Source organism: Microcaecilia unicolor, chromosome 10, assembly GCF_901765095.1.
Source record: "Microcaecilia unicolor chromosome 10, aMicUni1.1, whole genome shotgun sequence".
Taxonomy (NCBI): domain Eukaryota; kingdom Metazoa; phylum Chordata; class Amphibia; order Gymnophiona; family Siphonopidae; genus Microcaecilia; species Microcaecilia unicolor.
Window position 1 is genome coordinate 36,081,115 of NC_044040.1, and position 16,560 is coordinate 36,097,674.

The 16,560-nt window shown below is 40.6% G+C and overlaps 1 protein-coding gene across 1 annotated transcript in view; it reads left to right on the forward strand.

Moving 5' to 3' along the window:
- Positions 1-16,560, forward strand: part of PRKAR2B (protein kinase cAMP-dependent type II regulatory subunit beta) — a 129,543-nt gene that overhangs the window by 80,036 nt on the left and 32,947 nt on the right. The window lies entirely within an intron of this gene.

Genomic DNA, 16,560 nt, shown 5'->3' on the forward strand with positions numbered 1-16,560 from the left:
CGATTACTGCCAGGTTACTGGCGCACAAGCCATTTCCAGGGGTTTTCTTTTGCCCCAGGAAACGGCATGCGCTTGGGGCGGAACTACCGCTGCCAACCACGTTAGGCCGGCAGTAGTCCCGATTTAGCGTTTGGCAAGCCTGTGTTGGGCTTACCGACGTTTTGTAAAAGACCCCCTGAATATCTGGGGATAACGCCTGCAGTGGGTAAAAAAGCACTCACAACTGCCAGTTGAATATCCATCCCTATGTACCTTTATTTGTACTATCACTGGCTCCCTTTTGTGAATCAGTGAGCAATGAATGCATGCTTTCTGCTATATTAAGGTTATAGAACAGATTTGGGTCCAGTTTTATTAGTAGGGATTGGATCTTATTGAAGATTAATGCCACCCACTGAGGTAGAAGATATAATCTGGACTTGTTAATAGATCTAGAGAGCAAGCGAAAAACTAGCATCATGTGGATCACGTAATGAAAATAATTACATATTTATTTATAAAATCTTATATACCGTAACAATGGACCCGAGAACATTCAATGTAGTTCAGAATACAACTTAGATGACAAAACAGCAAGTCGTCAGTAATAAAAATCCAAAGCTGTCCAAATTTATTCACCACATAAAAAAAATAAATAATTAAAGGGCCCTTAGCATGCACTAAAAAGAAACATGAGCTAAATACTAGAGATGCCCATATATTCCTATGGGCGTCTCTAGTGTTTAGTGCATGCTAAAAACTCTACCTCGCCATTGTAAAAGACTCTTTAAAAGCCTGACACGGCCATATTTTGCCCTTACAAGGGCTGTGTCAGGGGCTGTTAAAAGACTGTCAATAAATACATAAAAATATGTTTGTATAAATAATAAATACAAATAAATATTAATAATAATAAATACATAAAAAGATGCTGCGTAAATCATAAATACAAATAAATATACTTAAGAATAGTAGTGGTAAACCACAGACTTCAGCCAAAACACAAGCATATAAAGAGATACACTAACAGCCATATAAAAAAAACATGCATAAAAAAGTGCAAAAAGAGCTCACATATCCCAGAGGTATAGTCCTAATGTATCACCTACTGGTAAAAGCTGCAAATATATATTAAAAAAAAAAAGATGTATGCTTAAAAATATCCCCCTTAAAAAAAAACAGTTGGACAGCATACTAAGGGGTCCTTTTATAAAGGTACACTAGCGTTTTTAGCACATGCTAGAAATAAGGACGTGCTAAATATTAGAGATGCCCATATATTTCTATAGGCGTCTCTAGCATTTAGTGCACCCTAATCATTAGCTTGCACTAAAAACGCTAGTGCACCTTTGTAAAAGATTGAATCAGTCAAACAGTGAAATAGACTAGAGCACACATGCCTTCTCTTCTTGCAGCAGTAGCTTGTGGTGAATCTACCATAGCAAAGTTAAGGCTCATTATTTAAACTGTCTGCTCTGGAGTCATAGGTCACATCACAATAAAATAATTCTCTCCAAAAATGCAACACTAATAACTTTAAACATTAGACAGGCATGATGCCTCTCTGCACAAGGTGCAGCACGGCTGTAAAATTACAAATCATTGTATATACAGTCTCTAAAGTGCCGTGGATAATAAAAAATGACAGAAAACTAATTCACTTCAAATTGAGAAACTGATTCAATATTTAGAAAGAGCTTGTTACAGGCAGCAAAATCGCACCATTTTTGTAAATGTTTGACCACCAAAAACACTTGAAAATTGCAAAAAATGCTGCAGGATTTATGCGTTTCAACACGTGTTCCAATAATGTCATCATGCGGAAATGATGTCATTGGATGCTAAAACATCATGCAGGAAATCATCAATATTTTAATAAAAATGAGTATAAAAAAGAGTATATGGAAAACAAACCAGCAGATCAGTATATCATCCAAAAAAACTTTGTTGAAGATACCGTGTATGAAACAAATGGGCATTTGTTTCATACACGGTATCTTCAATAAAGTTTTTTTGGATGTTATACTGATCTGCTGGTTTGTTTTCCACATTGGATTTTGCAGATCGTTTGCCTTGTTGTTTTCTGGGACCCTAAAAAAGAGTATATCAAGGATAATGTGAGCAAATCTTGCAAAAACTTAAAACCACAATTGCTTAAATAAAAGAACCATTGATTGCATATATAAATAATAAATAAATAGATAAATAATAAATACCTAATGGCCTCTTTTGTCAAACCTTGCTAGCAATTCTCATATGGCAATGCCGACAAAGCCAATTCAAATGAATGGGCTTTGTTGACGTTGCCACACCGGGAATCACTAGTGCGCTTTAGTAAAAGAGACCCTAAATAAATAATGGATACTCACAGCGAATAGTCTGTAGAGAATTTTTGAAATCAAAGGAATACCAACATCTCCATATTCAAACCCAGGGAAGTCACTGTCTGGAACCAAAATATCAGATTTTATTTGTCCTGGCCATCCCGTGTAGTCCATGGAGAGCAGGAGACACAGGCAAACTTCTATTAAGGACTAAACAAAGACTAATTTATTTGTTTGTACGTGCAATCAATGGCTCTTTTATTTAAGTAATTATGATTTTAAGTTTTTGCAAGATTAGCTCTCATTCCCCTAGTTATACTCTTTTTATACTCGTTTTTATTGAGAATTGATGATTTCTTACATGGTTTCCTGCATTTACATGCAGTTCTAAGACTTCTTAGCTTATACCGCTCCCCCCCCCCCCCCCCCCCGATGTTTTTAGTATCCAGTGACATTATTTTTTGCATGATCATATCATTGGAACTCATGCACTGAAATGCATAATTCCTGTGGTGATTTTTGCAGCTTTCAAGTGTTTTGGTGGTCAAACATTTACAAAAATGGTGCGATTTTGCTGCCTGTAACAAGCTCTTTCTAAATATTGAATCAGTTTCTCAATTTGAAGTGAATTAATTTTCTGTCATTTTTTATTATCCACGGCACTTTAGAGACTGTATATACAATGATTTGTAATTCTACAGCCATGCCGCACCTTGTGCAGAGAGGCATCATGCCTGTCCAATGTTTAAAGTTATTAGTGTTGCATTTTTGGAGAGAATTATTTTATTGTGATGTGACCTATGACTCCAGAGCAGACAGTTTAAATAATGAGCCTTAACTTTGCTATGGTAGATTCACCACAAGCTACTGCTGCAAGGAGAGAAGGCATGTGTGCTCTATATTCACTAAGTCTTTTTAGTTTGCTGTCCCACTGTTTTGTTTATTTAAGGGGGATATTTTTAAGCATGTCTTTTATTTTTTATTTGCAGATTTTATCAGTAGGTGATACATTAGGACTACACCTCTGGGGTATGTGAGCTCTTTTTGCAACTTTTTTATGCATGTTTTTTCATGGCCGTTATTGTTATCTTTTTATATGCATGTGTTTTGGCTGAAGTCTGTGGTTTACCACTACTGTTCTTAAGAATATTTATTTGAATTTATGATTTACACCAACATCTTTTAATGTTTTATTATTGTGAATATTTATTTGTATTTATGATTTATATGAACATATTTTTATGTATTTATTCACCAGCCCCTGTCGTAGGCCTTCTAAGGGCGAAACATGGCCATGTTGTGCTTTTAAGGTTTCTTTTACAAAGCTGCCCTAGCAATTCCTTCGAGGTAAAGAGAGGAAGCCCGTTAAATTCCTGTGGGCTTACTCTCATTTGCTGCATGGGAATCTCTAGCGTGGCTTTGTAAAGGAAGCCCTTAATTATTTATGAATTTACTCTTTAAGTGGTGAATAAATTTGGACTTTTATTACTAACGATCTGCTGTTTTGTTGTCCTTTCTGGATCTTGTGGATCACCTGCTCGTTTGTTTCTTGGGACGTTCACAATGCAATATGCATAAATCTTCACATATAACAAAAACACATTATAATACCATGGAAATAAAAGAGCACAAAACAAGAACTAAATAAATACATAAAATTGAACACAATAAAATAAATCACATAAAAGCTAACCACGTTATTCATTCTGTGGGAACTTCTGTAACAACTTTCATTCAGACAGGAATCTAACCCACTTTAGAGCCTATGATAGGTTATGGGGTAATGGTAAAAGGAAGTACTCAGTAATCCAAGGAATCTTTTCTGTACAGAAAGGATGGTGGATGTGTGAAACAGCCTCCCAGTGATACTTTCTAAAGTGCAGTTTTTGAGATGAGTAGCACCTGGTCTTCGTACAGATTCTTAACGGTTTGAAGAACAATGCTGTTACCCAATCTGACATCAATAAACTGAAGAATTACCGTATTTTTCGGACTATAAGACGCACCGGACCATAAGACACACCTAGGTTTTAGAGGAGGGAAATAGGAAAAAAAAAATTTCCTTTTTCACAACTCTAAAACCTAGGTGCTCCGGTGCGTCTTGTCCGAATCCCTCCCTCCCTCCGAGTTCGGGATCACCCTCCCCCCGGCCCTGTCACCACTTCTCCCTACTCATGCAATCTTCCCTGGTGGTCTAGTGACGTCGGGGATGGAAAGAGCCCCTTCTTTCCTGCCCAGCGCTCTGCTCTCCATCCTCCTGTATGCATTGCTGCCTGACGGTCTCGGCGAGATTCAAAATGGCCGCCGAGAATTGAAGTCTCGGCGGCCATTTTGAATCTCGCCGAGACCGTCAGGCTGCATACAGGAGGATGGAGAGCAGCGCGCTGGGCAGGAAAGAAGAGGCTCTTTCCTGCCCCAACGTCACTAGATCACCAGGGAAGATCGCGTGAGTAGGGAGAAGTCTACCTTCAGACTATAAGACGCACCCCCCATTTTCCTCCCAAATTTGGGGGAAAAAAGTGCGTCTTATAGTCCGAAAAATACGGTATTTTTCTAGGGCACATAGAATCAGTGACAGGGAGGAGAGGTAAACTTGTGTCTCAAGATTTCTCCTAACTTGTAAGTAAGTGGAGTAACCACTAGACCTCACCTTCTGTGTTTAACAATTCCTATGTAGACAGTAACAGATTTCAAATTTTCTACAAGGATCTCATGTTAAAACTGTTTCTTGTGAAATAAGCTTGTGCTACAATAAATGACATTTTGAGAGCTTTTTTTTTTTTGAGAGTGAACTTGCAACAGCATTTAATATCTTGAATTATTGAATGGCTTATTAGTCTGATAATTACTGAGGTTGATTTCTAAACTTGATTGATCTGTTAGAAATACTGTACAATAAGTTCTGATAGCAACACATGAAACTACGTCTGTCCCTTTTCTAATGTAATTGTCCAAATGTCCAGTTGCTAAGGAATTTGAGTGCATAATGATAGTAGTAGCTAGCAATGAGGTCATTTAGCTGTAATAAACCATCCCTCCATCAGTGTGCATGAAAACAGCATGTGCAGGAGGGGAGCAGCAGAAGCACGTGGACAGTGCCACCGGCTGCAGCAAGTAGGGGAATGATCTGTTCTGGCCATCAGAGAACCTGTTTCAGCTGGCGGAGCTTGGGATCCCCATCAGCTCAAATATTTATTTTATTTGTTGGGGGTCCCTGGTGCAGGAGCAGGGGTGGGGGCAGAACACACAAGGGGAGGATTTTGTGCCCACCCACTTTGGGCTCAGGCCCACCCAAAATACCATGTCTGGCTACGCCACCTCTGTACTGTACTGGAAGTGCCAGTACTCTATAAAGATAAGCATGCAAATGGTACTTAAATTTAGACACAAATTATTGAATGAGGGGGATTGAACGCTAACGGTAAACAACTGCCTTGATGGCCTTTTCCCTTTGTTGAGATGCTCCTTCTCTGTCCTCTCTGGAAGAGTATCTGCCTCTATAAGACAACCGTTACACTCCTGCCACAACTAATCTTCCATAGAGCATCATCATATATTTATCTGATATTTAAAATAATAAATGAATAATATATTTGACATCAGAGCTGTGGCAAGGCAAGAGTGCATTTTATTTTTCTTTTAGGAAAAAATTGACCATTTATATAGAGCAAAACAAAAAATGTGGGGCTTGATTCATTCAGACTTTGAATTTTGAAACATTTCTATCAGAAAGAATATTGAGTTTGCTGAATAAAAAGAATCATAGCCAATATTTAAAAAATTCTGACTTAGACATTGGTTCCAACTTTTAAAAATGATCAGGAGTGCTAAACACAAGACAGATTATCCCTCCTGGATACAGTGAAGGAGGTTACTCAATATTTGGGGTGCTGAACACCCACTTCACCCACAGAACTGGCACCTATGTGCTTAGAGGTCCTACATACAAAAGTAAAAAAAAAACAAAACTGAAATTAAGCTGATCTCTCTTCTCCCCATTCCCCACCCTATACACACACACATATACACATACACACACATACTTGGAGCATTACAATACGCATGAGGAAAGAATTGTGGTTGCCGGCTTAATCCACTTGAATAACTCTAGTTTCCATACTTTTAAACATAAAAAGTCCATTGCCTCAAGATACTACTGAAAAGGGCAGGAGCTAAATCAAAAGCCCCTCCATTCCACCACCCTCCCCCCTCATTTTTGAACATGAAGCAAAACTAGCATCATCTCATCATATAGCACTTTAGATGCTTGGTGCACTGTTACCATACATTAGACCTATTTATATATTTGGGCCAGGGGCGTAGCCAGACAACATATTTTGGGTGGGCCTAGGCATGAAGTGGGTGGGCACCAAGTGTTCCCCCCACCACCACCACCACCACCAAAAAAATATCTCAGCTGGCAGAAAAATGCGTCTTTCCAAATTGGCAGTCTGCAGCAGGCATGCGCTGAAAACTGAGCATTCGCAGGTGCCGGTATCGTGGATAATAACGTTTTTATAGCATCACGGGGAAGTCTTCAGCTGTTAGAGCTTGGGATCCCCACCAGCTATCACTAAACATGTGCTACTGTTGGGTGGGCCTGTGCCCTAAGTGGGTGGGCGGGCCCTGGCCCACCCAGGCCCACCTGTGGCTACGCCACTGATTTGGGCTATCCAGAAAGCTAACTGGCTTACAGCCCAAGTATAATAGGTTCCAGTAAAATTTACTAGAAGGAGATACATAGAAACATACAAAGTGAGAAAATGTCATCAGAAAAAAACCATGTGGCCTACCTAGTCTGCTCATCCATAGCAGCTGATCTGCTTCTTCTTCTGGGGCACTGGCACTCGGGTGATTGCCTCTAATTTCCAGATCTGGGGTCGCACTTGTCCTTTCCCAACTGAGTACCCCAGATACTGGACTTCTTGTCTTCTCAATAAACACTTTTTGGGATTCATTGTTAACCCAGTGGTCCACAAACTGTCCAGTACTGCTTCTACCTGGATAAGATGGTTCCTCCAAATGTCGTCTAGGTAGGCAGCCACATAGCTGCATGGGGTTTAGGTAGGCAGTCCACAGGGTGCTGGAAGGTAATTGGAGCTCCATGAAGGCCAAATGGGAGCACTGTGAACAGGAACAAACCCTGGGGTGTTGAAAAAGCTGTCTTCTTCTTGGCAACTGGGGTGACAGGTACCTGCCAATATTCCTTGGTCAGGTCCAGGGTGGAAATAAATTAGGCCCCTCCCAGTCACTCAGTGAGTTTATCCACCCTTGGTATTTGTAGGCCTCTAACTTGGAGATAGCATTCACCTTCTGGAAATCAATGCAAAACTGGATTCCCCCATCCAGTTTTAGTACCAGCACAATAGAAGATTCCGAATTACTGGTGGACTCTTCAATGACTCCCAACTTTAGCATTTCAGCAACCTCTTTTGCTACCGCTTGCTGCCGGGCTTCTGGGATTTGATAGGGATGCTGCCAGACTACCACCCCTGGTTCAGTGATAACATCATGAGTTGCCAGATGGGTCTGGCCTGGCACTTCGGAAAACACATCTTCATTCTGGTGTACCAACTGCTTCAAGTTGCTCTTCTGCAAGTCAGAGAGCTGGTCGCTGAATGGGACTTGCAGGGACTCAGAGTCTATCGGGACCTCCGGCCCAAAGTCGTCCCTTTGGACTAGGGCTGCTGTAATGGGGACCCATTTCTTCAATAAATTGGCATGGAAGACCTTCGCCTTGTCCCTCTTGTCAGGTTGTGTCACCTTATAGTTGACAGGTCCTGTCCTTTCCACAATTTCATAAGGACCTTGCCACTTGCTTAACAGCTTGCTTTTGGAAGAGGGTAAGAGGACTAGGACTCTAGTCCATGGCTGGAAGGTTCGTTGACCTGCCTTCTGGTTATAAGCTCGAGCTTGACCCACTTGAGCAAAGTTTGGCGGCCTCACTGGCTTTCTTTAGCCTTGTTTACATGGTGAGCACATATTCAGCCAAGTTCCTCCTCCGGCTGGGTTCCTCTTCCCATTCTTCTTGAACCAAATCCAGGATTTCTCTAGGTCTAACAGTTCAAGTAGAGAGAACCCTGTTGAACTCTAGGGCACTTGCTGGATGGCAAACAATATGTTTGAAAGTAGACAATCCCAGTTTTTCCCATCCTCAGCCACAAACATTTTCAGCATCTGTTGGATGGTATACCAATGTCCGTAAAGTTTTCACCTTGAGCAAGGCACACACTTGCTTCATAACTCTGGACATAAAGGTAGTACCTTGGTCAGTCAATATTTCAGCTGGGATTCCCATCTGGGAGAAGACTTCCCACAGCATATTATCTACTGTGGTTATTTTCATGTTCTGCAATGTAGTGGCCTCTGGATAGTGAGTGGTGTAATCCAAAATAACCAGGATATACGTATGGCCCCAGGAAGTGTGTTCCAGATGTCCCATGAAGTCCATCACTATCTGTTCAAATGGGGTGTCAACAAGGGACAGGTGGGACCCTCACGGGACTACTCAACTGGCAGGTTGGGCAGGACTGGCAAAATAGCTCCACCTGCTTAGATACCCCTGGCTAGAAACACCAGACTAAAATCCATTCCCCGGTCTTCTCCTCTCCTAGGTGACCACCTAGCAGGTGACTGACTTGTCTACAGTAGGACTGGGGTACTAAAAGCTACTCTACCTCTTCCCTGTCCATGGTTACTTTGGCCACCTGATACAGCAAGTCATTCCGTAGCACAAAATAGGTGGGTGGGGGGGTGCTACTTTAGTGGGGTCCTGGTTGCCCACAGGATTCCCATCCATTGCAACAACCCTAGCTCAAGCTGCCCTAAGGGACTCATCCTCTGACTGTGCCCTTTTGAAATTCCCCATAGCTCCATCACTACTCCATTCGGATAGACTGTCCAAAGGGTCGGGGATGTCCAACCCATCATCTTACTCCTGCTCTGGATCTCCATCTATGGCAGCTCCTAGATTCAGAGAGCACTGCAGTTTCTCTAACCGCCATTCTAACTGTTGCTGCTGTTCAAGATATGCCTGCATAAACTGCCGTTGTTGCTGTTGCTGCTGGCCCTCCACCAAGGCCTGGAGTAATTTCTCCATGTTTTCACTGGCTCTCACCGCTTAGTACACCATAACCCCCCTAAAAAAAACCTTGTTTGTCTGACACTAACTATACATGCCCTCCCTCCAACTAGGGCAGGGCTAACTCCTTTTGCCCGATGTTCCAGCGTTATCTCGTTGGTAGGCCCAGCGCCCCAGAAGTCATAGATCCGGCTTCCTTAGACAGAACAAGTTCAGGATCCCATCACTACCACTACATGTGAGACCCCGAGCAAGGGATGGGGAGTAGGCTGGTAAATAAAACAGCCGGACAGAGGATGAATCCTAAAATAAGTATTTATTACAAGGAATCCTCGGGCTTGTTCCTTTCACAGGGGCTTAGGTTTGACATGTCCAGGAGAAAATCCTGGACCTGTCAAATTTCTTCTGTTGGTCTCCCCCATTCCTCCCTTGATGGCAAACCCTAACGCCAACTCTGCGATGGCAAAGGGTTTCCAGCAGGAGGAACGCCCTTGTTTGGCACGCTGTTCAATGATCATAAAGTAGGAATGTGGAAGACCCTCATTTGCATGCAATCAGTGGTCATAGCTAGCTCTGAGCCTGGGGTGCAGGCAGACGCGGGTACTAGTCCAGCACTAATGACCTCTAGCACCCGTGTTTGCTTCTGATCATCGGGGCCCAGGTTCTCCAGCCCAAATGCATGCCAAGAAATATTTGCTAGGTACCAGTACATGTTTTAACAGAGTGCAACATTGAAATGCAGGTGAATAATGTATTGCTTTGCATTTAGATTTCCATAAAAGCTAGCCAGTGCCAAAATTTTATATTTATGGCTTTGGGATATTTCTTTTAATTTAATAACAACATTGGATACATTATTTAGGCTGCTCACTGTTGTGCAAAATCTAGAAAAAGAGAATAGATAAATAAAACATGTGAACATCAAAAGAAAATTCTAATTAGGAAATGAAAGCTGTGAAGCCATAGGTTATGCCCACCAGGCCTTCAGGTTAAAGAAAACAAGAGAGAGAAAAATCGACAGAAAAAGTGAGGTGGAAGGGAAGGAAGATGAGGCAAACAACAATTACATCTCAGACAGTTTGTTGACGCAGTTGTTAGATCTTTTAGCTGCTGAGCTGGTGGTACAACAGAGTAGGCAGCAGTGGAGATAATAATGCATATAAATGTATTTTGCCATTTTCAGAAACCAGGAAAAACTGGCATTTTCCATGTTTTAACCCAAATCGACAGGAAGAAACCTAACATTTTTTTGGGGAGGGGGAGGGGGTTGTGTCATCAATAGCAAGCATGCTTTCACAAGACTGTGCACACTACTGATGACATAGCTCCCAATATTAAAAAAATTTTAACCCCCCCCCCCCCCAAAAAAAAAAAAAACACCTCAAAATTAAAAATCCTATAAACGACGTGGGAAACAAAACTTGTATAACCCTAGAAAATACATGTCTCACTGATTCTATATTACACATGTTTTGCTTTTGCTTGAAATGTTTGTTTATTTAAGGGGGTCTTTTACTACAGATTAGTACATGTTATCTGTAGCAGGGCCCATAAAAATAAAATGGATCTGGTGGCAGATAATATGCACTAATCTTTAGTAAAAGACCCCCCCCCCCCCCCATTTAAATTTAGAGATCCTCTCCATGGAGTAGCCAATTGAGATGGTTTAGGTAATATAAAAACCATAAAATACAATTTAAACAGAAAAAAAGGTTACAACAAAAAGGACTCTGCAGCACCAGTCCAACGTTCAACCCATCATTGCAGAAACAAAAAGTACTTCAAACCTTTTCTAAACAGCGCTACATTCGTCTGGGACCTAATTCCACCAATATGCGCCAGAAACCCCATAAGCCTTCATTTCTCCAATCTCACTTTTTTCACTATAGGAAAGATCAGAAGGTTCTTTTCCAATGAACATAATGGTCATCTAGGTGTGTATAATTCAAGTCTCTCCCGTAATTGTCCTGGACTATGATTTTGTAGAACCTTAAATGCCAGGACCATCATTCTGTCATTCTGTTATTTTCTGTGGTAACTATAAATAAATCACAGTCCTCTGCAGTGTTGTACAGTAACTAAGTAAATGTAACTAGTTACTGTACAACACTGTATAACATTTGTTACATTAACTTTCAATGAAGTAATAATGTCACCAATATTTACTACTTTTACTCAGTTACATCTGGATACTTGCTGTTAAAAGTAAAAAGAAAAAGCGGAAGTGAGATGTAAATGATGATTCCTTAGTAAACCATATAAAACTGCAGTTCTGGAAACAAGATTATGGTATTGCAAACCTTGTCACACAAACAGTGGATCATCATTGAGCTGTATCATGTGTTTCATGCACAATCGAGTAGAGGTGGTCAAACAATGCTGCTATGATTTGATGTATCTGCAGCATTTGATACTGTTAACCATTATCTCTTGATAATAGATTATCAGAGACTGGGATGTCTGGCACTGTGTTGCGGTGGTTTGAAGGTTGTTGTTTTTTAAGAACAGGCAATACAAGGTGTTGAAAGATAGTGTTTAGTCAGATCATTGGATACCCCCATGTGGTGTGCCACAGGGATCACCAGTATCCCCTCTATTGTACAATCTTTATATGTGTACATTAATCATGATGTTGTTGGATTTTAGAGAAAAGATTTTCTCCTATGCTAATGACATTTTTGTTCTGATCCCGATTAATTTGAAGATGGATCAGTTTATATTTAGATGATCAGAGATTACGGATCAAGTTAAGGGGTTCTTTTACTAAAGCTTAGCTCCAGATATCTGTAACAGGGCCCATTTTATTCCTAGGGGCCCTGCTGCAGATCACTCGAGCTAAACGTTAGTAAAAGGCCCCCTAAATTCTGAGCAAAGCTTTATAGATTAAAACTTGATACCAAAAACACAAAGTTTCTGTGGTTTGGTCTGAAGAAAGATGTTATTCCAGCTTCTGTTCAACTGCTTGATGGTACGAGTTTTAAAATTGAAACTATTTCCAGAGTGTTAGGTGTTTTATTGGATTCTTCTTTCAGTTTTGAAGCACAAACTAATTCAGTGGTTCACAAATTGTTTTATAAACTAAGACAACTACAATTGGTCCATTCCTGTTTTTATCAACAACATTTTAGGGGGTTAGTTCAATCGAAAGTTTTGCTCTCTGGATTACTGCAACCCTTGGTATGCTGGTTTACCTATGAAATTTATGAGGAAATTACGTTTGGTCCAAAACACAGCTGTGAGATTGATATATTGGAAATCAAGATTTGATCATGTGATGCCTTTGTTTTTAGATTTACACTGGTTGCCAGTGGATTTGTGCATTTATATTCAAGATATGCTGCTCAGTTTTTAAAACATTATATGGAAATGTACCTGATAATTTCCCTCTTTTAATTGGTTTGTTGGATGGTTCCTTTCAGAGTCACAATTACAGTTGTCTAACATTACAATTTCCATCTGTAAGGGGTTTGAAGTATAAAAGAATACATGAAGGGGGCTTATGGTTATTCTGTAGTTGAGATCTGATCTCACTACCTTCTTTTATTCGTCATAGTTTATCTTATGATATTTTTAGAAAGAATATTAAAACATGGTTATTTGATATTTTTCTGAAAATGAGATGATATATATAGAATGACTGAAGTCATAATATTTTTTATTTCTTGTATTTTTATGAATTTGTTTTTATATGTAACCCGCATTGAACTTGAAAAGGGATTTTGTGGGATATAGAACCCCAGTAGCATAGCATAGCATCTCATCTTAAATTTTGCTGTTCAGTAAATATAGCCTATATGAACAGTAGAGTTGCCTGTGGTTGTTGAACTGGTTAGTGATCTCCAGTCAAACAGAACAGTGATGATTTGGGTCACTTTGCAGTGGAGATGAAGCTGAAGCTGGTTGCAATTCTTGGTGAACATCTATCACAACAGACTGATGGTCATCCCATGGAAAATTTTACTTTGGGGTGACTGTCCACTGGATTGGTAGAGTCTTTAGAGAGGAAGTCTGCTTGTCTGGCCTTAAGACTGAAGGGTTTCCATTCATTTGGCATTCTTGAAGATATTCAAACAAGTTTGCCATCAGACGAAAAATTCTTAGAACATCAACAGACAATGATTCCAACTTTTTGAAAGCCTTCTTTGTTTTTTTTTTTTAATTTTTTTATTTATAACCATTTAAATTTTTACAAGCGATAAAACAACTTGCTGGAAATACAAAGAAAGTAATATGTAGGAATTATTTCAGTCAGGTAATTCTATTCTCTTCCTTAGACCACTAAATAGGGAGAGTGAAACAAGATAAGGAGATCAATTAAACAGTAAACAGAAAAAAAACCCTGTGGTTTTAACCTGATTATCCCCAGATATTACTCGTCTAATTCATTATTCCACATTGATCATCTGGTTGGCTTCTTCAAGGCCAATACGGTGTATAGTCAAATCATTTCATTGAAAAACATACTTATTGTCCAATATTAGTTGGAAATAATACATCTGATTACATTCTTTCTCTTTTAAAAACCAGAAGTTATTTAACAATACATATACTTAAGTCTCTAATTCAAATCCCACTGATTAAAGTAATCCCAGTTTTCACAGGCTTCACTCCTTTTAAAGTAATAATTTGAGGAAATATTTCTGAGGAAAACTTTAGGAGTCATACCCGGAACTCTGGGATAAAACAATAATCTTGATATTAATCATCTATAATAATATTCATTTTATTATTCAAAATTTCTGATCTATTATCATAACCACTTCTTGCTCATGTAGAATCATTTGTTATATCAATTTTTTACTCTCAAAGGGTTCAGTTGAATTGTCCATGTAACTCTCTAATAAAATTATATCTGAAACAAAATTATTTACTGCCACCGTTAGGTCCCGAAGCGCCTTCCAGATGGTATTCAATGTAACCTCCACGGGAGCCAAAAACTCCAAGTTGATTTCTCATAGGGGTTTAGGAGTGGTTCCGCCTATTCGGGTTCTGCTGTAAACGTCCTCCGTTTCAGCATATACCTCTAACTCACTCCTCCACTCCTTTGGACATGGTGGTTGAATAATTCGGGAGCGATGGAGTTGGTTTTTCCAGGTCCAAGAGCGTCGACGCTCCTTCGCCGGCGCTAATCAAAGGACTCGCCAACCCTTTCATCAGTGGGCAGTTTGTCGCGCAGCGGTCCCACACTTGCTGCTCAGGGGATAAAATGCTGGCCATCGGTGGCTGACCACCGGTTGTCCCCTTCCTCTCAGTTAAGGTAACTGCAATTGCAGAGAGGAAATTTACGTAAAGAAGACGAAACTTCAGAGGGCAGCTGGGCTGTTGGGCATACGAACTTCAGGTCACCATCTTACCACTCTCCCAGTTTGGGACACTCTTTGTCTGGTTTCTCCTCAGAGGCCTGTCTGATATGGGTAACCCTTCAGCATAGCCCTCTAAGTCATTGAAACACACAAGCCCCTCCACCCCTACTAGGTGGTGTCCCTTCGGAGGGGAAAGCCTTCTTTGTAATTGGACAGCATGGCAATGATAATGAAGATGAAGATGGAAGTGATGTATTAGCACTACTTCTAATTAGATGATAATGACAATAATGATGATAAAGTATTCTTTCTTATGCGGAAGTCAAGTATATCAGAGATTCCCTTGATCAAAATCTTCAGTCAGTCGGAAGACATCAGTAATATTGCAGCCTGGCCTGATTTGAAGGAACTTTTTATCAGACCGAACAATCCACTTCCTGTCAGTGCAGTTGTTGAACACCTGTTTTAGCTGTGCTGGATCAATGACGCACAAGCATAGTCTCATGAATGACAGTCGTTTTCAAAAATGTAGTTTTACTAAAAGTAAAGTGTATTGAATTACAGTGACGTTCCTAGGGTGGCTGACACCCGGGGCGGATCGCCGATGCACTCCCCCCCCCCTCCGGGTGCAGCGAGACCCCCCCCACCCCCGGCGAAAGGACACCCCCTCCCCCCTGGCGAAAGGACACCCCCCCTGGTGCATTTTTACCTGCTGGGGGGGTGCCGCACGCCTGGCGGCTTCGCTTGTTCCATGCTCCCTCTGCCCCGGAACAGGATGTTCCGGGGCAGAGGGAGCATGGAACGAGCGGAGCCGACAGGCGCGTGGCACCCCCCCCCCCCCCAGCATCGTGCACCCGGGGCGGACCGCCCCCACCTCCCCCCCTTGGTACGCCACTGTTGAATTGTTAACAATAGGTGCATTCATTGTAGTTGCAGTACTTTTACTTTTTACTCAAAAAGTATTATATTAGGCAATAACTTTTTTACTTTCAAATTTTTTAATGTGTTCTTCACTGTACTTTTACTTAAGTACATTTACTGAGTACTTTGAACAACATTGAACCTCTGTCACTTTGAAAGTGCCCTGGAAAACTCTTTAAAAGAAATCAGAATCCAATAAAAAGATTAATCTTATCTGGTCTGGGAAAGTTGTTTTGCAGACAAATCATGAAGAAGGCAAATAGCAATAGAGAGAGAACCTGGACCTTCTACATAAGATGTACGAAGTATTATCTGACAAATTAGGAAAGGTTGAAGGTTGAACAAGATATTTTTTGTCAGTTAGACAGACCTATTAGGAAGCCTGAGATGCTGTTTTCTTGAACTTTAGTCACCACTGGAACTAAAGCAGATGAGTGAATAGCAATGAAGCAGTTCCAAATTATGTTGCAACTGCGTCAGAGGTTCTATGTATGATGCAAGCTAAGAAATGATGCTTGCAAACTAATCCAGCAATGCTGGAATATTACCAAACATAAGTTTGAAAGGGTGGCTATAGGATCATGGAGAGCAAGGGAATTGTGAACCATTCAACTAGCCCTTTCTATAAGTGAAGAAGCTCAAGCTACCTACAAAGTCTTGGGGTAAGGAATAAGTTGTGGACTGAAATGTTCAAAATGGAGGAAGACCCTGGAATTTTGCACAGCCTATGAAAGGTTTAGTAAGTCAACTGCTATAGCCAAAGGTGTTATCAGTACTAAATTTGCAGAAACGCTTCACTGTTGGGTACATAGGAAATGAATGCACTAATTTTCCTCAAGCACTTCAGCTGTCTGAAGAACTCAGGTCAACTTCACTCAAACCAAGGTATCAAGAGTTTTCCAATTTGAACATGGAACCTGAGAGAAAGTAAGAGAAGTGAGGGATTCACCAG